This window comes from Portunus trituberculatus, chromosome 50, assembly GCF_017591435.1.
Source record: "Portunus trituberculatus isolate SZX2019 chromosome 50, ASM1759143v1, whole genome shotgun sequence".
In the NCBI taxonomy this organism is placed as follows: Eukaryota; Metazoa; Arthropoda; class Malacostraca; order Decapoda; family Portunidae; genus Portunus; species Portunus trituberculatus.
Window position 1 is genome coordinate 735,001 of NC_059304.1, and position 25,000 is coordinate 760,000.

The 25,000-nt window shown below is 42.2% G+C and overlaps 1 protein-coding gene across 4 annotated transcripts in view; it reads right to left on the bottom strand.

Moving 5' to 3' along the window:
- LOC123500172 overlaps positions 1 to 25,000 on the bottom strand; it is a 142,495-nt gene that overhangs the window by 9,360 nt on the left and 108,135 nt on the right. For 2 of the 4 annotated variants that reach the window (XR_006673201.1, XR_006673202.1), the window contains exon 3: positions 20,487 to 20,707. The exons of the other annotated variants lie outside the window; for them this stretch is intronic. The gene's annotated coding sequence lies outside the window, so the exon portion shown is untranslated. Of the gene's footprint in view, positions 1 to 20,486; positions 20,708 to 25,000 lie in introns of those variants that run through there. 4 annotated transcript variants of the gene reach the window in all.

A 25,000-nucleotide genomic window follows, 5' to 3' on the forward strand; every position in this document is an offset into this window, starting at 1 on the left:
AAAATAAGGAGAGGAAAGTAAGAAGGGTAGCCATATCAAAAATTGAAGAAACGAGATAAACGGAATATATAAGAATAATCAAGACAGAGATTGTAGGAAGAAAATCAGATAAAAGGATACAGAAGTGCAGATGAAGACATTAAGGTACGTACAAGGAGGAGGAGGAGGAGGAGGAGGAGGAGGAGGAGGAGGAGGAGGAGGAGGAGGAGGAGGAGGAGAGGCGTCCGTGAGTTGTTAGTCCTTGAGTTGGTGTTCTCAGGGTTCCACATATGGAATCGGGCACACTTGGAAAAATTATGAATGTGTGTGTGTGTGTGTGTGTGTGTGTGTGTGTGTGTGTGTGTGTGTGTGTGTGTGTGTGTGTGTGTGTGTGTGTGTGTGTGTGTGTGTGTGTGTGTGTGTGTGTGTGTGTGCGTGCGTGTATATGTGTATGTAACGAGACATGGCTTATATAAAAAGGAAAGTAAATGAGGGAAAAATTCAATGATGACAAATATAAATAGTGACAACGACTAGTAAAAAAAAAAAAAAATATATATATATATATATATATATATATATATATATATATATATATATATATATATATATATATATATATATATATAACGATAATGGAGCAAAGAGCAAGTAAACATGACAACAATAATAATGACAATGGCAATGCATCACAAGAGATAAAAATGTCGGGTAACGTAGAGGCAGAAAACGATGAAGGGCAGTACAGGACAGAGACAAGGAGAGAGAGAGAGAGAGAGAGAGAGAGAGAGAGAGAGAGAGAGAGAGAGAGAGAGAGAGAGAGAGAGAGAGAGAGAGAGAGAGAGAGAGAGAGAGAGAGAGAGAGAGAGAGAGAGAGAGAGAGAGAGAGAGGGGGGGGGGGAAGTGGGGAATACAGACATCAAATAAACGACCTGCATTATAAACCGATGAAAGTCCCGGCGGTGGATGACAAACAGGACAAGTGAATGATATATCAGACAGCCTCTCCACTCCTCTCTCTGAATAGGAACAAACCAAGCCCCTGTCCTGCCCTGCCCTGCCTGCCTCGACTTAACTCTCTATGTCTCTCTCTCTTACTTTCTCTGTTCCCTGGCGAGCCTCTGAGTTTCGTCACATTATTCTTGCAACAAAAGGAAGGAGGATTTCACGTCCAGAAATTTTCGCATGTGTTTCAGTCGCCAACTTGTCTTGTCATGAATCAAAAAGTCAGTCTGGTTTGCCCTTGTGTCGTCTGCTCCCACCCGTCCTGAATTATGAATGTTTGTTTGTCTGCTTGTCTCTGTAGCTCTGTCTGTTTGTGTGTTTGTTTGTTTGTTTGTCAAGGTCACTTTTTGTGTGCTTGTTTGTTTGTCCCGTTACATTCATTGTCTCGGTGACTGTGTTAAACTTCGTCATTGTCGATCTTAGTGTAGGAAGAGACCTGCCAGCCACAACGTGACATGTGATATTGGAGTCTGGCGCGAGTGACATGTGGTAAAAATATGTTGACGTGTGTTGTGCCTGAATTTCTCATGATGAAACTTGCTCCTCCACCCGCACTGCCGTCGCCGCCAAACTCTCTCCTCTGTCGCTGTTCGGTGAGTGTGCGTGATTGGCACCATGCACACCTTTTTGTACTTTAGATCTTCTCTGGTCATTCCTGTTCTTTTTTTACACTTTTTTCAGTTGTTCTTGTCCATTGTAACTTCTTTTCGTTCGAAGCTCTGAAACTCTCATGCATATCCGTCTCTTCATGTCACTGTCTATCTCTCACTTAACCTTCTTCCTTCGGTGTGTGTTCTCTATTTAATTAAAAGCGTCCTCATCTTCTTAGCCGCGTCTCAGTACTCGCAACATTTCACATCGTATTTACACTCTTTCCACTACCCTGACTAGTCAAGGTCTTTCAGAACACAGCCCCTATTGCACGAAAATGTACTTGCCCTATATAGGTGGCATCACAATGCAATTCCATTTTGTCTGTGGGCGTTGATATTCACGGATTGAAAACTCGTGTGACGGGACGACTAAGTCTGCATGCTTTTGTTAATGGACAGCAGTGCCGGGAGACTCGTGGTGAGGCGGCGCCTGGGGATCAGTTCCACTACAGCACGACGTGTATGAAACAGCTCGCAGCATTACTACATACTCTGCAAGCGGATTGACTTGGACTTACTGGAACCCGAAACAAAGGAAGGCGGTGCGAGACATGCCGTGCTGTAGAAATCTGGAGGAAGGACAGGTGGACGCGATCACGAGCAAGCCAGCAGAGCAAGGCAACTGCAGCAGGTGTTTGCAGGTGAGGCAGTAGAGTGACTGGTGGAAACATGGAAGCAAAAAATATTTATTTCGGTTAGGTAAGTTATTTGGTTAGTTTCATGATCAAAGATTTAAAACCATGCATAATACAGGAAGGCAGTAAAAGAAACCTTTGACAGAAGTCCCGCAGGAAGGAGTTAGTTCATTATACAGTATTGGGTTAGTTAGGTAGTTTAATGACCAAATAAAGACTTACATACGTTTATTATATAGGTGAGCAGTACAAACAAGTGAAAGTAACTTAGTGGAAAAATAAGTTGATTCATGAGGTTAGGTCAGATTAATTAGTTAGTTTAATGACCAGGGAAGGATTTAAGAGAAAGCATAACACAGGAAAGCTTTGGTTCCCAGACACACAATATTCAGTAACACATTTTTCACAACCCGAACCTTCATCACATTAATAATCATAATTAGGGCTTTGCGGCACTTTGCAAAAACACGTCAGCTCGGCATATTTACATAATTTTCACGCCATGGCTCCCATCACCAAACATTGCATTAAACTATTTACATTTAATTGTGGTAAGTGTTCCCGTGAGGCTCAGCGGTGCCACCAGAACACCAGCAACACAACAGCATCACTTCTCAAACACCAGCAACACGCCACCCTTACGAGAAAGTCATGGAACATAACAACCTTGACCGAAAAACTGGTACAAAACACAGCACTTCTACAAACACTAATCATGCAACACACCACTTCTAAAATACAATGGCATTACAACACAACACTTATGCGCTTCATCATTCCTTCAGCACAATATTCCTGAAACACTCCTGCAAATCACACACACGAACACGCTCTATTTCCACCTAACAATCATCTCAATCCCTCCCTTTTACTTCTTAAGCCTCCATCAACCTCCTCGTCTGCTATCTGGAGTAGAGTGGCTTTCGAGACAAAACTCATCCATGGACTCAACTCTGATTTACGGCTTGTGTACTCAGTTGCTATTCTTGGTTTGGTTATTATGTTTAGTCCTTCAAGTCTATCTTTCGTTCATCAATTCTAATTAACTGCATGTATGTTATCTTCTGTTTTTGGCTCTTCTATGACTAGTGGAAGCTGCATATCACTCGTATTTTGATATGTGGTTCACCGTTTGTCTTGCTCATCAGTACGGTGCAGGCAAGATCAGGAAAGAAGTGCCGGAAGAGGGAAAATAAAGGTTGCCAGAACGGGAAGCTAACTGACGCTGACAGACGGATACTCGCAGTGAGGGAAGAAAATATGCTTCTGAACATTGTGGAAAGGAATCTTCTGGAGCCATGGAGATTACCCAGCATTCGTTCAATTGTGTGCGGGATGAGTGAGGGAGGAAGAAGTTTGCTGTAAGGGGTGGCAGAGAAGTTTGTAGCAAGGTTATCATATCATATCTATTTTTCTGTCCTCTCATCATTCTATTCTCCCTCCTCGTATTTATCATTATCAGTATTATAATTACCACTGGTCCACAGCTTAGTAAGTGAAGAAAAGGTGTCTTATTATATCTAAAGTTTATATTTTTGGATAGACATTCCCATTCTCTTCCAATGTCATGGAGTGAGAATATTATACAACCAATAACTATTTAATTCAAAAGTTCAATATTTCACTCTCTCCTATCTGGTTAGGCAACATCGAGTATTAGTAAGTAACTGAACTCATTTATCTGTAATGCATTGATCCGCAGGCACTCCACGAGTATCATAATAGATGTTCAGCTTTTTAATTATCTAGTTAACATTCCGTCTACTAGTAATATGACAGTTACGTAACTCATCAATTAAAGTTCAGCATTCCAATCCTCTATGACATTTACTTCTTAGTTAAAAATGACTGAAAAGTTACGCTCTTCACCTGTTCTACGTGAACTACAGAGCAAGGCCAGAGGAAGGAGCGTGACACAGGAACACAGGCAAGGATTTCAAGGCAAATAAGTGACCCTAAGTGTGATGGACGAGGAGCGTTAAACTGAATATAAACACTGGACTTGTTTATATCTCTGCTTGTACTTGCGTTCTTCCTCCATTCCGTATGGTGAGTGCATGGGGAAGGAAGGAAGGAGAGGATGAAGCCAGAAATGGGTGAAGGAAGAAAGAAAGAAGGACTACAGAAAGAAAGGAAAGATGAAGGTAAGTAAAGAGAAAATAAGAAAAAAAAATGACTGGAAAAAAGAATGCAAGAAAGAAAGGAAAGAAAACGAATAAGAACGAAAAGCAAAATGAATGAAGGAAGGAAGAAAATAAGTATAAATAAAAAAAAAGGCACGAAGAAAAAGGCAAAGACAAACTCAACACGCAACACCAAACATAACACCATGGCACTTCTACCGCTACTGAATGGCGAGGCATCGAGGCATCACTGCATGAACACCGAGGGAGACCAGCAGACAGACCTTTCTACCTTCTTACTATTACTTCTCCTTTACCTGATGACTTAATTTTTGAACCTAACCTCCTTACAGTGCCTCCTTTCACACTCACACATACATACCCACTCCCTCTTACATACACACCAATACTGATGGAAAAGGGAAAACACCAGACTCACATCCAATATACAAACGGTAGAAAGCCGAGTCAATAGGTGAATTATAGATTGGAGGAGGAGGAGGAGGAGGAGGAGGAGGATGTGGAGGTTGAGGATGTGGAGGTGGAGGAGGTGGAGGTGGAGGAGGAGGAGGAAGAAGAGAGGTAAAGGTGTGAGAGTGAAGCAGGTGTCGGGGGCAGCGCGGGGAATTAGGAGGAAAGGCCAGGTGTGTGTGTGTGTGTGTGTGTGTGTGTGTGTGTGTGTGTGTGTGTGTGTGTGTGTGTGTGTGTGTGTGTGTGTGTGTGTGTGTGTGTGTGTGTGTGTGTGTGTGTGTGTGTGTGTGTGTGTGTGTGTGTGTGTGTGTGTGTGTGTGAGAGAGAGAGAGAGAGAGAGAGAGAGAGAGAGAGAGAGAGAGAGAGAGAGAGAGAGAGAGAGAGAGAGAGAGAGAGAGAGAGAGAGAGAGAGAGAGAGAGAGAGAGAGAGAGAGAGAGAGAGAGAGAGAGAGAGAGGTTACGTAACTGAACGAGTCAACAAATGTGACACGAGAGAGAGAGAGAGAGAGAGAGAGAGAGAGAGAGAGAGAGAGAGAGAGAGAGAGAGAGAGAGAGAGAGAGAGAGAGAGAGAGAGAGAGAGAGAGAGAGAGTAGAGAGAGAGAGAGAGTATGGAGGAGGAGGAGGGGGGGGTAACAGGGAGTGAAGGTAGATGAGGAAGGTCGGGGAGAGTGGGGGGGGGAGGTAGAGAACACCTGTCACAGTATAGCAGCAGCCTCCCCTTTAAGACAGCGGTACCTCGCCTCACCCGTGGCCACCTCAACACCACAATTAACCTGCACACCATCTGCTTGTCCCGCCACACACACACACACACACACACACACACACACACACACACACACACACACACACACACACACACACACACACACACGTTGACATAGAGGGAAAAAGGTGAAGAGTGAATGTTAAGGGTATAAAAGTGTTGTGTCCTGTGTGTGTGTGTGTGTGTGTGTGTGTGTGTGTGTGTGTGTGTGTGTGTGTGTGTGTGTGTGTGTGTGTGTGTGTGTGTGTGTGTGTTGAAGAGCTATATTATTCAAAGCAGTTGTAGTCTTATTAAGGTTTTCAACGTGTTTTATCTATTTTTTCTTTTTTTTTTAGTCATGTTTCCTTCTCTTATTGCTCCTTCTTTTCCCTCTTCTTTCTTTCCCCCCCCCTCTTTGTTATCTGTCTTTGGTCAATTTCTATGAATAAATGAACATGAAAACAATGACATTAATGACGAGAGACAGAAAAAATAGAAGACATCAAGAACTAGAGTCAATGAAACGTTTCAGATTAAAAGAATAGGAGACGAAGGTATTTGGATGAGAGAGAGAGAGAGAGAGAGAGAGAGAGAGAGAGAGAGAGAGAGAGAGAGAGAGAGAGAGAGAGAGAGAGAGAGAGAGAGAGAGAGAGAGAGAGTTAGGTCAATAAGAAACACTCGTCATCACCATTACTTCTCGTTGACAGCCTGAAAATTGAACTAATCCTTGTGTGTGTGTGTGTGTGTGTGTGTGTGTGTGTGTGTGTGTGTGTGTGTGTGTGTGTGTGTGTGTGTGTGTGTGTGTGTGTGTGTGTGTGTGTGTGTGTGTGTATTTACCTAGTTGTAGGTTTACAAGGCCTGGGCTTTATGCTCGTGTGGTCCCGTCTCCATATCTACACTTACCCAATTTTTCTTTAAAACTATGTACACTCGTTGCTGACACTCAAACTGTTCCAAGTCTCAACACATCTTTGCGGGAAACAAAATTTTTTAACATCTCTCAGACATCTTCCCTTCCTCAGTTTCTTACTATGCGATCTTGTGCTTCTAATGTCATATTCTTCTCTCAGGATCAGTTTCTCATTATCCACTTGGTCCATTCCGTTAATCAATTTATAAATTTGTATCAGATATCCTCTCTCTCTTCTCTGTTCCAGAGTTGGTAGATCCATAGCCTTTAGTCTCTCATATGTCATCCCTTCAAATTCTGGAACCATTCTTGTAGCCATTTTTTGCAGTCTCTCCAATTTCCTTATGTGTTTCTTTTTATGGGGGATCCACATAACTCCTGCATATTTCAATCTAGGTCTAGGTGTGTGTGTGTGTGTGTGTGTGTGTGTGTGTGTGTGTGTGTGTGTGTGTGTGTGTGTGTATTTCATTGTTTGATCTGCTGCAGTCTCTGACGAGACAGCCAGACGTTACCCTACGGAACGAGCTCAGAGCTCATTATTTCCGATCTTCGGATAGGCCTGAGACCAGGCACACCACACACCGGGACAACAAGGTCACAACTCCTCGATTAACATCCCGTACCTACTCACTGCTAGGTGAACAGGGGCTACACGTGAAAGGAGACACACCCAAATATCTCCACCCGGCCGGGGAATCGAACCCCGGTCCTCTGACTTGTGAAGCCAGCGCTCTAACCACTGAGTTACTGTGTGTGTGTGTGTGTGTGTGTGTGTGTGTGTGTGTGTGTGTGTGTGTGTGTGTGTGTGTGTGTGTGTGTGTGTGTGGGAGACGGACAGGTGTTGAGGGGTGATGTATTTAATGGCCTTCACCTTTTGACTTCCTTGTGTCTACCTGTCTTCCGCCGCCCCCACCATTACCACCACTTTGAGAATTGCAGGAAATGGTTTTACTAGGTTGTATTGGTGATAATTTTTGGTATTACCATTATTATTATTATTATTATTATTATTATTATTATTATTATTATTATTCTTACTATTATTATTATCATCATCATCATGAATTTGCAAAAAATAACACGTAAAACTAACTGATTTTCAAATTTTCTGTCATATGAGAAGACTAACTCTCTCTCTCTCTCTCTCTCTCTCTCTCTCTCCCCGACCCCCAGTGTCGTAATTGCGGCGTATCTTATCGCTGGCTACCGCGGCGTAAAAGTTTAAGACAAGTTGAACACAATCCTCCGCTTTTGACAGAGGGATGGGAGAGCGGATCGGGAGGAGGGAGAGAGGGCGTCCCTCTCCCGGCCGCAACCTGACCCTTCTTGACGCCCCGAGGGGAGATGCGGCGCACACAAAAAGGTACAGGGAGAAGAGGGGATCGAGAGGACCAACGGAGGAGGTAGAAGTGGCAGAGGCCGTAAAAAAGTAAGACTAGGAAAAGATTGGCAAATGTGCGAGGGAGAAGGGAGAGGTCTCACGCCTGGCTTGGTTGAGGGAACACAGCCACCAAGTCTCCCCCTCTTACTGTGTACCGGCGCCGGGTTTTGAGAGATGCAGGCGTGTTACACAAACAGCAGAGGTCAAGGCAATGAAAAGACTGATGGTGTGAATGCCAGTGAGTGTTTTGTGTTTGTTGGTGTGTTGTGCCTGGGTGTGTGGTGCTGTGCTGGTAGTTTCCGGTGTTCATGCGTATGTTAGCTTGTACTGGTGTTTGTTGGTGTTAATGGTTACTGATGCTTCTATGTACGGCGAGCGCTACTACTACTGCTGCTGCTATATGGCTTCTAATGCAATGAAAACTACTTTTACTGTTGCTACTGGTATTTTTTTTACAGGAGGAGCAACAACAACAGCAACAATAGCTACATTTACTACTTCTACTACTACTACTACTACAACCACTATCATTACTACTCCAACTCCTAGTACTTTTGAAACTTCTACCAGTATTATGAGTAATACCACCTTCATCATCATTTAAGCTACTAATGGATTCAACACACACACACACACACACACACACACACACACACACACACACACACGGTAGCTCAGTGGTTAAAGCGCTGGCTTCACAAGCCAGAGGACCGGAGTTCGATTCCCCGGCCGGGTGGAGATATTTGGGTGTGTCTCCTTTCACGTGTAGCCCCTGTTCACCTAGCAGTGAGTAGGTACGGGATGTAAATCGAGGTGTTGTGACCTTGTTGTCCCGGTGTGTGGTGTGTGCCTGGTCTCAGGCCTATCCGAAGATCGGAAATAATGAGCTCTGAGCTCGTTCCGTAGGGTAACGTCTGGCTGTCTCGTCAGAGACTGCAGCAGATCAAACACTGAAACAGTGACACACACATACACACACACACACACACACACACACACCGCGTAGTGTAGTGGTTAGCACGCTCGGCTCACAACCGAAAAGGCCCGGGTTCGAGTCCCAGGCGCGGCGAGGCAAATGGGCAAGCTTCTTAATGTGTAGCCCCTGTTCACCTAGCAGTGTCCCGGGCGCGGCGAGGCAAATGGGCAAGCTCTTAATGTGTAGCCCCTGTTCACCTAGCAGCAAGTAGGTACGGGATGTAACTCGAGGGGTTGTGGCCTCGCTTTCCCGGTGTGTGGAGAGTGTTGTGGTTTCAGTCCTACCCGAAGATAGCTCTATGAGCTCTGAGCTCGCTCCGTAATGGGGAAGGCTGGCTGGGTGACCAGCAGACGACAGTGGTGAATCACACACACACACACACACACACACACACACACACACACACACACACACACACACACACACACACACACACACACACGAACAAGCCGCCTCCGAGGGACATAGTATGGGATCTGCGCGAAGCTGGTCGGGGGAAGCGAGGAGGTAAGGAAGGAAACGAGGGAATTTGGGGAAGGGGGGAAGGTGAAAGACGTGAGATGGATAGCAGAGGAAGGGTACGGGAATGAATGAAAGAAAAAAAAAAGAAAATAAAGGATAGGAAGGAGGAAAGGACATGAGATAGATTGCGAAGGAAAGGGCAGAGGGAGAGACGGAAAGAGAGGAAGAGAGCAAAGACGAAGAGTAAGACAGAGGGAAAGTAATAAAGTTAGGCTGGAAAGAAGCTAAGAGAGAGAGAGAGAGAGAGAGAGAGAGAGAGAGAGAGAGAGAGAGAGAGAGAGAGAGAGAGAGAGAGAGAGAGAGAGAGAGAGAGAGAGAGAGAGAGAGAGAGAGAGAGTAGGTAGAAAGGAATATAAGGAAGGAGGGAGGGAGGAGAGGAGGGATTTAAGGTAGGAGGAAGGGATGGAAAGAGGCAGTGAGGGAAGGAGGCACGTGCGTTAGTAGATGGGTAGCCAGGTGAATTGGTAAGTAGGTAAATAAAAGGTATTTAGGCTAAGTGTAGGTAGACAGGTAAGTATAGGTGAGTGAAGGTAGAAACACGTAGGAGAGTCGAATCAGGTTAGGTTAGGTCAGGTTTGTTATTTTTTTACGTAATGTTTGAATTCATCTAAGTTAGGTTAGGTTAAGGGTATAAGAATTAGGTTGGTTTAGATTTGGTTCGTTTACTAAATGTCTGGAGTTAGAATAGGTTAAGCTGGGTTAACTTGGTTTAGATCTAGTGTGTTTATTAAAGGTTTGAGGTTAGACAGGGTTAGGTTAGGTTAGATTAAGTTAGGTTGGGTAGGGTTGGGTTAGGTTCTTATATTAAAGGTTTGCCGTGACGCGTCATATCGTTGTTTGCGAAGGAAGTGTAAAGGAAGCGTCGGACAAGGATGCTATTTTGCCAGTTGATATTTCAGATCCAGATCTAATTGACAATATTGTGATTCAATGCCATATGAAGATAATGAAGGCAATATCATAACACTGAATCCCTTTACACCAATCGCCAGGACGCACCATATCATCCACTAACAAACACAAAAATAAATACCATTGAAAAAAAAAAAAAAAAAAAACTCCAGTTGTTAATGAAGTTGTTACTCTTTCCTCTCAGGTTGTTAGTGTCTCCACCGATCCACCACCACTAGGGCTCGTCACGCCGCCCTCGCCGCCCACACAGTGCCAATAAGAAAGGTTTGCAGGTGGGCGTTTTATCTCCTTTAAGAACAAGTGAGGCAACCATATGGGTCTCGCAGGGGGAGGGGCAGTGTGGCGCCCCTCAACTGCGACTTCCCTTTACTCCTGAGGCCGCACCAAGAAAAGGAGGAGGAGGAGGAGGAGGAGGAGGAGGAGGAGGAGGAGGAGGAGGAGGAGGAGGAGGAGGAGGAGGAGGAGGAGGAAGAAAGGTGTTTAGTTTAAACAGAGAGGATGAGGAGGAAAAAGGAAGGAATGAAAAACTTGAGGAAAGAAGAAAAGGAAGAACTGAGGAAGAAAAGGAAGAAAGAATTGCCTAAGCTAAAAAGTGAATAAGGAGGGTAAAAGAAGGAGCGTGTGAGTTGTAAGGAAAGACAAGGCATGGGAAGCTGTAGGCTTGGAGAGGAGATGAGAGAAGAGGTGAGAGGGACAGGGAGGAAAGAGAAGAGGGGGGATAAGTGAAGGGAGAGTAGAGAGAAATAAGGGAGAGCAGGGAGAGGAAAAAGGGCTAAGAGGTGAGGGGGAGGGGGATAGGTGAGAGGTGATGGGAGAGGGATAAGGCCAGAGGGGTGAGGGGTGAGGCGAGGCAATATGGAAATGCTAATCACCCCGGCGGTGCCCTGGCCAGGTGAGTACATTAAAGTGCACCTGTGGATACCTGCCCACGCCTACCTCGCCTACACGCCTCGCCGCGCCATCCACCCCTCCGCGCCCCCCCTCTCCTGTTCCCAACGCCCTCCCCCCCCCGACATAGGCCTATCCGACATTTTTTTTTCATTGCCTTCCATCGAGTTTAGTTTCCAAGTGAGATATTTTTGTCTTCTTTCTGTTATACGTATTATCTCTCTCTCTCTCTCTCTCTCTCTCTCTCTCTCTCTGGGGACTACATTTTTACACTTTTATTTGTCGATGGATTTTTTTTATTTTATTTTTTTTTTTTTTAACTGGTCAACGAACCGTTCATCTACCTACCTACGAGTCTCCCTATTGGTACTACTTTGCTATGTGATCTATTAGTTTTAATGATTTATTATGGCTTAGATAAAACATTATGAATATGCATGCATTTATTTAAAAAGAAATAATATCAATAAACACATCAATAGTTATGAAACAAACAAGAAATGCAACGTACTTTGAAGCAGAGACAATACTTGAATTACAATTACATTACAGCGCCAATGAAGCGGCTCTCAGTGTCTCAAATGAAATTTAGAAATTCACGAAATTATAGCACGATTTCACACTGACGTGGAGAAGTAGATAGCGACTTCATCTCCAAAAATTGTACGAAATGTGTCAAAAAAAAAAAGTATGGCGCTTTGCTGGACTTTTTATCAGAGGATTTGTACTGTTAGATATATCATCATGTGAGTTATGTACTATGTAAACAAAGATAATGAAAACGAATTTGATGTTACGTTAAATGAATAAATAAATAAATAAACAAATAAACAACTATGATCAGGATGCGCGTGACGAAGGTAACAATGCGATTCCACGATAACGATGTGATAACGATGTGGGCGTGGTGATGGCTATACGCCAATGAAGTCTACCTTGCTACATAGGTACTAGGGCGAACCCTTCCTCCCGAAGAGTCCACCCCAGTCCCGTGGGCGTGAGGGCAGTGACGATGCAACCTTGCAATGCCTCACACTGGTCGCCATGAGCAATGACCCGCCACACACCACACCCCAACCACTGTCATGAAATGAGCCCTCTCACATCTAAAGACCCCTCGTATTGCCAGTGTCTGGTGCATGGTGCACAGCGTGCCCTCGTTCATGGCGAGTTGTTAAGCCCAGTGCCATCACAATCAAGGGACCTGTACACACCCTCCACCAGACTCTATGGAAGGAGCCCTTATCTCTCTATCAGGACTCAACGAATTTTGGCCGAAAGTTCTCATATATCATTTAAATTTTGATCCGAATATAAATCGTCGATGGTAAATGAAAAATGGCTTTGGTTTGAAAATATGTAAGAATCGGTTGATATATGAAATAAGACAAGGTAGGTATATTTGCTCCGGAGTATTTACAGTAGAGTGTATCTTGCATGTTTCCTGCCCGTGAATATGCGCAGGTTTGTGTTCGTATGTGACTGGACAAAAACATTATCAAAATCACAGATTGCCTCGGTACCTTTACCTGTCAATTCATGCATCGAATTATATGAGATATTTTGAATAAAATTGAATAAAATTCATTCTACAATTTGGCATATAGAAAGCTTACAAACTACTGTTAAATATGTATAATTGCCTTCGTCTCGTCTGTGACCTGGATGCAGAATCGTTAAGCTAATATCTGAAGGGTTCTCTATACGGTCAGATGCTAATAGGCAAGCAAAATCACAGAAGGGAGCGCAGATCGCCTATCGCGACATTGTGTCTGTACCGGAGTGAAGTGTGCTGCCACATGTACATAATACCTTGTTGAATCGGGACCAGAGCTCCAATCCTCAAACGGATATTCCACTCATGGTTCAGAATCTATAACCAGACATTCTCTTGAAGCCATGATACAATGGAACCACGCGAACTTTTGGGGCCAAGGGGTCTCCATGCACAAGGGTTCCAATCCTGGACATGAACAAAGGGTAGGAAGGGCAGCCACTCGGGGTTACGGTTTCCAAACAGGTGGGCTTTCAGAAAGGAGGTACCCAAAATAGCTCCTTTAGCCTGTAAAACCACGTAGAGCCCACATTGTTTAAAGAATGTTTTCCACTTCACATGATAATAAAAGGAAAAAAGTATACTTTTCTGTATATCACAATATAAAGCGTACACCTATCACATATCAAAGTAAGAAGATGAGAAAAGGCTGGAAGAGAAAGTGATCGAGCTTGCTTCGAGTATGGGTGTTAGTTCACGAGCCGATGACATCTCAGTGGTTCACCGTTTGGGGAAGCCTCGAGACCGTGAACGCCCTGCTATTGTGAGATTCTGTCGAAGAAAGAAGAGGAATGCACTTCTCCGTAGAAAAGGTGAACTGAAACAAAAGACAGCAGTGTTCATCAATGAAGACCTGACACCTCTTCGATCTGCAATGAGACGAATAGTGAAGGAACAAGCTGGTGTGAAGAACGTTACAAGGAATGGCAAGATTTTGGCCTGGCTGACTGACGATCCAAACCGTACGACTTGAGCAAAGTGGGTATTGTAACACCAAATTGGAAACGACTACAAATGGACCACCATATTGCGTGGGAAAACTCCGCGTAGGACAAGTGTGGAGCACAACTATGTTCACCAGAAAATAAGTTGTTACCCGAGGTAAGACAGTAGTTAATAGTAACGACGGTAATGTTTCAGTTACATTCAAAGGCATTTCTATATTGTCATTAAATGTTTGTGGACTTCAGAGCAAGTTACGAGTTCCAGAGTTTGTCAATGTTTGTAAAAATCATGATATATTGTGTTTTAGTGAAATAAGATGCGATGAAATTGATATGCAGAATGTGAAGGATTCATTCGATACCATTGGCTTTGAAATTTTCTATCACGTAAGAAGCAACCTCTGTTTACACAGATCAGGTGGAATCATGATTGCTGTAAATACTGAATTGAACCATTGTTTTAAACTCATCTATGGGACTTCGGATGCCTACTTTTCTCTTATTCTTGACAAGTCATGTTTAGGTTTAGGAAGACATTTCATTACTACAACTGTCTATATCCCACCAAGTAATTCCAGATTTTCGAGTGTAGAGGTTTTGGAGACATTGGATACTTTTTTGTTCGATTTTTATGTTGATGACTATTGCCATGTAATATGTAATGACTTTAATGCACACACGAGTGTTGTTTCTGACATTAACCATGTTAATGAGTTTGTTTTAGATAATGACCACTCAAACATTATATTGGGCATGATAAATAATTTAATTAAGTGTTACGTCACGATAGAGAGGTATTCGTGTGACAAAAGTAATGTTAATGGTTATGGTAAAAAGTTATTGGAAATGTGCAAGAATAATATGGTGTGTATATTCAACGGGAGAGTAGGTGATGGTTTAAGGATTGGTAAGCAACAACTGTTTTCAATACTGTTGTACACTATATAATTGGCTCACCTGTACTGTTAACTACGGTGCAAACATTTAAGGTCTGCGATTTTAACCCACTCTTTTCAGATGTCCATTGTGATATATCCTTTATTTTAAAGAATTTTCAGAATAAGGAAGAAACTTGCTTGAGAGAGATAGGAAAGTTGAACCATTGTGAGAAAGATATCAAGCCAGGTAAATGGAATAAGAATAAAGCTGACGAATATACCCAAAACATAAACCATAACCATGTCCTGAGTGCAATCGAAAATGCTGATCATAAATATGTTAATGAAATCGTAAGCGAGTTAAAAAAAAAAATTCTGAACACAACCTTGAAAACATTTCCTCAAAAATATAAGAAATAGACAAAGAAATCTAACAGCATAGCAATGTTAACTTATGACAAGCAATGTTATGAGAGTAGACAAGAATATCATGAGGCTAAACATAAGAACAACATTTTGAAGACCGATACCTCCTACAATGACATGATTAGAAAGAGTAAGAAATACAAACAAGAAATTAGAAGTAAAAAAAATTTTTCAAGGCTAAGAAATGCCAAACCCAAGGATTCCAGGTTGTACAGGCTAATTTTGCAGCAAACAAAGAAAAAATCTGATTTATCAATTCTAGTCACAGAGTTCAAAGAGCATTTTAAGCATCTAGCTGGAACAGAACACAGTAATGAACACCTAAAATCAATGTTGACATTCAGGCTAAAAGCAGAAGTTGACGGTAAGATTATGATTAATTAAGAATATGTGTAATAATATTAAGTCTTGTGTCTTATGTAATCAGAAATACTCAGATTATATTGTAAGCTACAGTGGAGTAAGGCAGGGAGAAAATTTATCACCAATGTTATCTTTTTTTTGTTCATAAATGATACTGAAGATCATTTATTAGAGAATGATTGTGATTTTGTTAAGACAGGTGATGAGTGGATTGACACTGCTCAAGGTTTTAGTTATCATGTATGCAGATGACACTGTCACAGCAGCTGAAGAAGAAAGACTTAAAGCTATGAAAATATATTGTGACAGGTGGAAATTAGATATAAACTGTAGAAAGACTAAAATCACTGTATTTACTAAGATGAAAGATTATGCATGAAATTATAATTTTCCTCTCAAGGGAGTACAAATCGAAATAGAAGATGAATTATAAATATCTGGGCGTGACTTTGAGCTATAATGGAAGTTTTAAGATATGTCAGGAAAATCTGTGCCAGCAAGGAAGGAGGGCAATGTATAGTTTGATTGTAAAGTGTCAAAAATTTACTAATTGATTTACAACTAGAATTATTTGCTGCAATGGTGTTGCCTATAATAACGTATGGTTGTGAGATCTAGGGATACAAGATATTTAAAGCATTTGAGATTGTACATTTCTCAGACATATTCTTGGTGTTAAGAAGACTACTTGTAATCTTATGGTCTATGGAGAATTGGGTAAATATCCTGTCAATACTCACATCAAAAGTAAAATGTTAAATTATTGATTAAGGTTAATTAATAGTAAACAAAGAAAACTTAGTAAACTTAGTATCAAATTATTGATTAAGGTTAATTAATAGTAAACAAAGAAAACTGTTACATAATGTATCAGTGTCTCTGAAACTGCATGATGAAAATAGTTTTAGGTCTCCTTGGTTGAAGTATGCAAAATCAGTGTTAGATCATTCAGGTATGTCAGGTGTATGGTATGAACAGAATGGAAGTAATCCTGTGTGGGTAAAACTTACTTTTGAAAGGAACGTTAAGGATCAGTGGATTACACAGTGGAATGCCAGGTTACGTAACAAACCTTCATGCAGCACTCATATTTCTCATATACCATAGACTACCTACTCTCACAGGTAGACACAACAGTACACCTAGAAAAAATAGCATTTGCACAAAATGTAATGAAAATGAAATAGGAGATGAATACAATGTCTTGTTTCTATGTAAGGATCAAGAAATTTCGAGATTGAGGAACCAATTCATACCAATGTATTATAGAAACCTACCAAACCAGTTCAAATCTGTTAGATCATTCCAAGATTCTCGGTGCGGGATACAAAATGATCTAGCAATGTTCGCCAAGGCAGTACTAAGACTGTTCTAGTAGATATGAAAATTGTGTAAATATAATGTTCAAAATAGTGTTTGGAAGCTGTGCTCCATACTTTGTAAAAAGTCGGAACCAAATAAATTCATGTCTATGTCTATGACGCGTAGACCGCATACCAAAGTACCTACCTATCTATCTATCTATTTGTCTACATCTACGTGTGTGTGTGTGTGTGTGTGTGTGTGTGTGTGTGTGTGTGTGTGTGTGTGTGTGTGTGTGTGTGTGTGTGTGTGTGTGTGTGTGTGTGACGATCGTCTCACACCACAGCGCAGCTCACGTTGCATCATTCACGAATAGATAACTATATATTTCTTTAACACCAGCAACACCAAGAACAAACGCCACCAGTTACCAGCCGCGGTACGCACGCACGCACGTACATAGGGGAGTAGAGTGAGGTGAGTTTTCAAAATACAGTGTGAAAAAAATATATGACACGTACAATAGGAATTTAAGGCTTGCAGTGACTCAAAATAAATAGTGTAGGATTATTTTCTTTCTCTATCCCGCCTTTTTTATTTTTATTATATATAATACAAGGTTTCCAGTGTGGGCATTTCTGCTCATGGAAGAGTGTGTGTGTGTGTGTGTGTGTGTGTGTGTGTGTGTGTGTGTGTGTGTGTGTGTGTGTGTGTGTGTGTGTGTGTGTGTGTGTGTGTGTGTATAATGTGAAGCTTATTAAACAGTTTACGATGCTTGCAAGTTTTGTTGTTTACCAACGCTGTGGGTGGAAAATATCGAGAAAAAAAAAACCGAAAAATGCATTGCTTAAATAAAAAAAAAAAAAAGATGGAATACAGTGAAAATATCACGTGTTACATGTATACATCTTCCTATACACCAAGCTGGCAGTCACACACGAGGCGGTCCAGACAGCACCACACACTCATATGCATTATTCTTTCTTACCACGTCCCACCATGGCAGAGCGAGACGGAGAAAAGCAGAGGGAGGCAAGTAGATGGAAACAGATAGACAAAGGCAGAGGGAGGAAGGAGACAAAGTGAAACAGGGAGGTAGGCAGAGGGAAACAGAGAGAAAGGCAGATAGGGGAAACAAAGAGAGGGAGGATGAGGGAGATAGGCAGAGGGAGATGGACAAAGGGAGACAGGCAGAGGGAGGCAGACAAAGAAAGGCAGAAGGAAGCTGGCAGAAGCAGGCAGAGGGAGGATTGTCTCATTCAAGACGTTATCCTCAACACACTCATGATCACTTGAGCTACACACCGAGACGTCGTGGGTAAATACTTCAATACTTCCAATCACACAAAACTGAAGTGAATTTCATCTCCCATCTCATCCTGTGCATATAATCGAGGTGAAGGGGGACTCAAAACTCTCCTCAAACTATTAAAAACATTACTCGTGTTCTTACTGATGCTTTTCTTTCAACTGATGATGCATAACCTTACACTACATATGAAGTTTCTATAGGATTTAATTTTCACTGATTTTTTTTCTTTCTGTCTCTCATGTCCTAACTCAACCTGCTTTCTCTTTTGTATACGGTCAGGGTGAGGACAAGCAGGTGTCTCGATTCACACGACAATCCCCCTTTTGTTTAAATGCGTGGGAATAAAAGTGTAATGAGGATTTTAAGAGAGAATTCTGATAAATAAATGAATAAATGGAAAAGAAGGAGCTTTCTTCACGTTTTCTATTTTTTAAAGAATTCTTTCCTCGCCATGTACGTATATCGTCTATTTATTATTTTTTTTAAAAGGACGGGAAAGATTAAGGCCTATACAAGTATGTAACACAAAATAAAGAAAGGAAAGGAAGAAAATATCACCCAAGAAAACTATGGAATATCAGATTATATTACTGCTGCTATCACTACTGTTACTACTACCACTGCTGCTGCTACTATCACTACTACCACCACTACTACTACTACTACTACTACTACTACTACTACTACTACTACGATAAGTATACAATAATATCTTGAAATAAGAGCAATTAATTTTCACTCGGTTTATATAAAAGAGAATAATAATAATCAATACTCTCTCTCTCTCTCTCTCTCTCTCTCTCTCTCTCTCTCTCTCTCTCTCTCTCTCTCTCTCTCTCTCTCTCTCCCATAACTTACGGGGCGGGTCAGATACAGTCATCCACTTAGGAGCTCTGATGAACACTTCCCTTCCTTATAATGAAAGATTCCATTGATCGTGACTGTGATTAGACCGAGGCGTCACCCGAGGCTACTCTCTCTGCTAGACGAGGAGCGAAGGAGAAACTAGAGAAGCTGTCTCAATACGTGCTGCTCGCATTACAAACCTTCCCTTTATCAAATTATACTTACAAAACCAAGTGTTCTTAATTAAACGCTTTAGTCTTTCATGTGGACTGTTACCAAAGCCACTGAGATGATTATGCGTATTTGTATTGGTGTTTTTTCCTATAGATACAAAATAATTCTTAGATTATCCGTGCTATCATGAAAACATTCTTAGATTATCCGTGCTATAATGAAAACATTCTTGAAAATATCCTTTCCTAATGGATTGTTCATGCATTGATGTGTTTTATTCCTTTTGATGGTGCGCAACTTTTCCAAAACGATATTTATTGTAAGGCAGAACCTTCCATAAAGAACAGCTAGATGATGAAGTTAACACAGCGTTGCTTTAGGGCAGATGAAGAAGGAAGACAAACACTCATCGTGATAGCATGACTTGTTGGCATGAGTGATCCCTTCCTCTTCATTCTCTTCCCCTCCTCACTGAACTCCATGCAGTCAGCGCAGTACCGCAGTGGCCAAGGAAGCGTTCTGTTAATTGTAATCGTTGCTATTCAAACTATTTATCTATTTTCGACGTGTTAAGAACTAGGCGATAGAAAAGAACTCTCAACCTGCAGCTCAAAGTCACACGTTATAATTCCCTTCACTGGTGCGAGGTGAGTCTCCCGGTGGCCGCATGGAGGATGCGCTACGTTGAGTGTGTGGGCACGCGCTGTGCAGCACTAAAGACTAACAAGACGAAGGGAAAGCTGCTGTGAGGGTGGCAGCCACGAGGGTAGCGGCCACTCGGATGAGGCGCAACACAGCTCGCCCCGCTAATCCCACACACGTCCCATGATGAAGAGTAATGTCCTCTTCATCTCAAGGGAAGGATGGGTGGCGGGCATGGTGGGGGATGGCCGTAACGAGAGGGAAGGGAGGGGCGAGGGCTGGAGCGGCGCAGTGAGGGATTGAGGGAACAGTCAATCGGGACGTGAGCTGTAAAGATGAGGGATTCTTTACTCAAAGATAGGACTGCTCACGGCCGTACTGGTACTGCCAAACGCTCTAGTCTAGTTTTGACGGTTACAAAGCGCTCTAGTGAAAGTAATTGGAAATTGCAAGGGTGTTTTCATGATTTTAGTAATAGTTTAACAAGATTTCTGTATCATCAATGGAAAAACACCCACGAAAGAGTCGGTATTAAGTCTCGCTCTAAGTATTAGAAAAGTTTGCAATGCTGTTGTTTACAGCACGACGATACAAACGAGTGATTGTCGCCCGCATCTCTTCCTCCTCCTGCTGTATGAACGTCTCTTCACTTTTCCCTTCTCTAACAAACTTCAACATTAAGAAGTACTGTCACGTTACAGCGCTATAAAATACAAATCACGAGAAATGCGCCTCTTGGGGCAAAATTTATCTCACAGAAGTTCACAAGTTACTATCACCAACATCGACCGTCCAGCAGATCTCTGAAAAAAAGAGAAAAAGAAGGATAAGAAAATAAATGAAGAAAAATAGTAGCGTAGTATTGCGGGCAGCTGAGAGCAAAACACGGCGTGAATCATAACCTTCCCAGCGCCACGTGTCCATCAGCAATACATTTTTTTCCTGGACTGCATTGATAACTGCGACAAACACACTGCCGCCGCTCCGTCACGTCAGCGGCAGCTGCCAGATTGGAGTAAAACCCAATTCTCGCGTCCACTGATCCACGTGCCATCCTCATCATTCTGCCAAAACAGAATAAGCAGATTACGCGTGAGCTGGGCATAGGTTGACTGCTGCCCTGCTTCACCCACTGGACAGCCCCTACAGTCCCTTACAACTAAAGCAAAGCCCCGAATAAATATCACACTTGTTATATTATCTTTCTTCTTAAAAAGTTCCATTAGACCAGCTCTTAATCAATATAAAGGCAGATTCAAGTATAAAAACAGACTTTTCCATGCCGAGAATCGAAACCAGGTACCCTAGCCACTAGACCACATGGGACCACGAATTTTTAAGCGACAACGGAAATTGAAATAGTAGTTGTAATAGTGCTGTAGTAGAATTAGTAGTAGCAAGAGGAACAACAGGATCGCAAAGAGTCATAAATGAAGAAGAGACAGTTGCAGACATGCTGGATGTTTGTGGTGTATCTACATTATCCAATTCTAATACAACGTAGGAGACATGGAGCAATAAAGGAGGAGGAGGAGGTCAAGTATCTTCCAGTCTCTTCCCACTTCACTTAATTATATGACGCGCTTGAGTGTGAAGCTGTGCCTGTGAGTGAAGGCGTGAGGGGTGACCAGCTCTCCACGAACCATCTATACTTGCCCTTTACCTACCCGTCTGTCTGTGTGTGTGTGTGTGTGTGTGTGTGTGTGTGTGTGTGTGTGTGTGTGTGTGTGTGTGTGTGTGTGTGTGTGTGTGTGTGCTGCGTCAGTCCTCCCGCTGCCTGGCGCGTCACGTTACCGTTCACGTTCACCGGAGCTCTTTAATTGATTTGCTGCGCTTCCTGTACTAATGGACGCCAGCTAAAGGTGTGTGTGTGTATATATTGTTTGGAATAATGACATTAACCTGATTTTTTTTTCATATCACGTACAATTTTTTTTTTTTACTCTTTTTATGTGTGGATGGAAATGTCGATGGTTTTAATACTATGGTTCATGTTTCAACCAATCATTTTCAGTCACCTTCTAAGTCAATGTATGCATCCTTCATCTAGTCATCAATATATAAGTAGATAAAATAAAATAAATAAATACACAAATAAATAAACTGATCCAAGTTAACGCTTTAGAAAAGAAACCAAGTAAAAAAGAAATTTCCTCACTCTTCCCTCCCTCCCTCTCTCTCTCTTCCCCTAAGAAAAAAAGTAATTTTAATTTTGGACATGACCCAATACAAGGCGGCGGAGAGGAACGTATGGAGAGAGAGAGAGAGAGAGAGAGAGAGAGAGAGAGAGAGAGAGAGAGAGAGAGAGAGAGAGAGAGAGAGAGAGAGAGAGAGAGAGAGAGAGAGAGAGAGAGAGAGAGAGAGAGAGGAGATTCTTGCCGCGCTATTACATCAAAACACCTTTGGAACTGAACTGACAAACTTTTTTTGTTCTATTTTTCCCCCTTTTTTTTTATAAAAAATAAAATTTTAGGAAGCGGGTGGTTTACTGAGCATTTTCCCATCATATTTTTGTGCTTTGACCAGAATCTTTGACAGGTTTGAAAAGAAAGAAAAGAAACAAAAGAAAAGAAAAAAGAAGAGAAAGAAAGAAAAAGAAAGAAAGGAAAAAAGTCAACCACTCCATCACACTCTAGCTTCAACACACAGCACATCACAGCACAGCACCAGAAGCCACAGCACAGCACCAGCCAGCCTGTCATCACAGCAATACTGCCTCGAATTTTCACGTACGGATTTCTTACATGAGAAATCCGATTAAACACACACGCAAAAAAAGAAGAAAATGAAAAAAAGGAAAAAAAAAACCCTTCTATCAGACCTTTCTTTCATTTCACACTTTGTTGTTTTCGTTCAAATTCGTGTTTTGAGCTCAGAGGCATGGAGCGGTTTTTTTTTTTTTTTTTTCCCGCTTCATGTATGTACGAGTTATGCTTCTCTTGGCTATTCACAGGAAGAGAGGATGAACAAAGAGAATGTTTAAGGATGCGTTGAAGAAAAACAAACGGGTGGCGAGAGCAATACAAGCAGATAAAAAAATAAAATAGGAAAACACACGCAATGGACTTAAAAAAGGCAGCAGGAGGCGAGAAAAAAAAATGACCAACTGCAACGTTTAAAAGTATACTGAAGGAAGAAAAGCAGATGAAAGAGGTGATATCAGACACTACACAAAGCAGAGGCGCATAACCCTTAGTGGCAGAGAGAAGTAGGAACAGAGGACAAAAGGATGACTGGCGTAAAAGAAAAGAAAAAAAAAACATCGAAAAGAACAAAGCAGACACAAAACACACATAACACAAGCATAAAACACACAGCACATAAGAGGACCAGCGGACGAAACAGGAAGGCATGTCAATGGATCTCAAACCTTCCCCATACTTGACAATATCCATCAAGCGGTTGTAAGAAGTTTATATTTGTCTGCTTCCTAGTGGCACTCATATTCGGGAACGCTTTACTTTGTCACCAAGACTAATTTTCAAGGCCACGTAGATGATCAGCCAGGTTCTCAAGTTAAGGAGTGTTCCGCCTGTTATTACTGTGTGAAAATCCAGTCAAGTTTTCACTGAACCATAAAAAAAACAACATCCTTTAACTTTAAGTCTTGAAAATAGTGGAGGTGTGGCGCAGGAGGCTTTCAGAATAAGATCTTGACTGAGAGAAATGAACAACAACAACAACAACAACAACAGCCTGAGTGACGGCGGTGGAGACAGTGGAAGGTCAGGTGTTAGAGGCAGTGTGTGGAGAGAGAGAGAGAGAGAGAGAGAGAGAGAGAGAGAGAGAGAGAGAGAGAGAGAGAGAGAGAGAGAGAGAGAGAGAGAGAGAGAGAGAGAGAGAGAGAGAGAGAGAGAGAGAGAGAGAGAGAGAGAGAGAGAGAGAGAGAGAGAGAGAGAGAGAGAGGGGGTTACAGTTGGTATAGGCTCAGTTTGGTACCATCATAAACTCAGTAATAACTGCAAACTTTATTCGATAACATCTTTCTCCGATTTACTTTATATCTTTACTTAACAGGTCTTCTTTCCCGCCATTATGTGACCTTGACCCGCCTCCCTCGTGTTTACATAGCGAGGAAGAACAACAACAACAACAAAGACAACAACAACAAAAACAACAAGAAAAGAAGAACAAGAAGAAGAACAAGAAGAAGAAGAAGAAGAAGAAGCAGAACAACAACAACAACAACAACAACATCAACAGCAACAAGAAGAAGAAGAAGAAGAAGAAGAAGAAGAAGAAGAAGAAGAAAGGAAGGAAGGAAGGAAGAAAAAGAAGAAAAAAGAAAGAAAAGTGTTGACAAAGCGAAAAAGAAGAGAAAGAAAAAATTGAAAAAGAAACGAAAGAAGAAGAGTAAGAATAAGAAGAAGAAAAAGAAGAAGGAAAGAAACAAAGAAATAAATAAAAGTAAGAAAATCAGAGCAGTAAACAAGCCCCAACACAAACCACCATCGCCAAAGCAAAACTGACCAATAGTGAAGAACCCAAATAACCAGAGAAGTGTCTTGAAACCTAATCCCCGCAGAGACGCCACGCGATGACCCAAGGAAGTCGGCAGCACTGAGGAGGCAGGAGGCTGACGGCAGGTTAATGAAAGGCTCGCCGCAGACCAGAACACTCCTTAGGCTACTGCTGAAGTGGTTAATGAAGATGAATTGCGGGGAAGGAGGAGGAGGAGGAGGAGGAGGAGGAGGAGGAGGAGGAGGAGGAGGAGGAGGAGAATGTACTCGTAGTGAGGAAGATGAGGAACTACGTTAGTTCAGTAGTGATAAAATTTAAATGGCTTCCTTTAACACCTCTCCTCTCTCTCTCTCTCTCTCTCTCTCTCTCTCTCTCTCTCTGACACGCGCGCACACACACACACACACACACACACACACACACACACACACACACACACACACACACACACACACACACACACACACACACACACTACGTTAGTTCAGAAGTGATAAAATTTAAATGGCTTCCTTTAACACCTCTCCCGTCTCTCTCTCTCTCTCTCTCTCTCTCTCTCTCTCTCTCTCTCTCTCTCTCTCTCTCTCTCTCTCTCTTATTGAAAGAGAGTAGGATAAAGTAAAATGAGAAAGAGAGGAGTAGAAGGAAGAAAAGGAGAATGAGGGAGAAATTAGCATGAGGAAGGAAGAAATAAATCAACAAGGTGTTGTAATAGGAAGGAAGAGGATGGAGGCTTGGCAGAGAGAGAGAGAGAGAGAGAGAGAGAGAGAGAGAGAGAGAGAGAGAGAGAGAGAGAGAGAGAGAGAGAGAGAACGCTACAGGGATAAGAGGGAGTGAGAAGGAGAGTGAGAGCCGCGCCAGGATCACGCCCAGCCCTTCCACACAGCACCACCTCC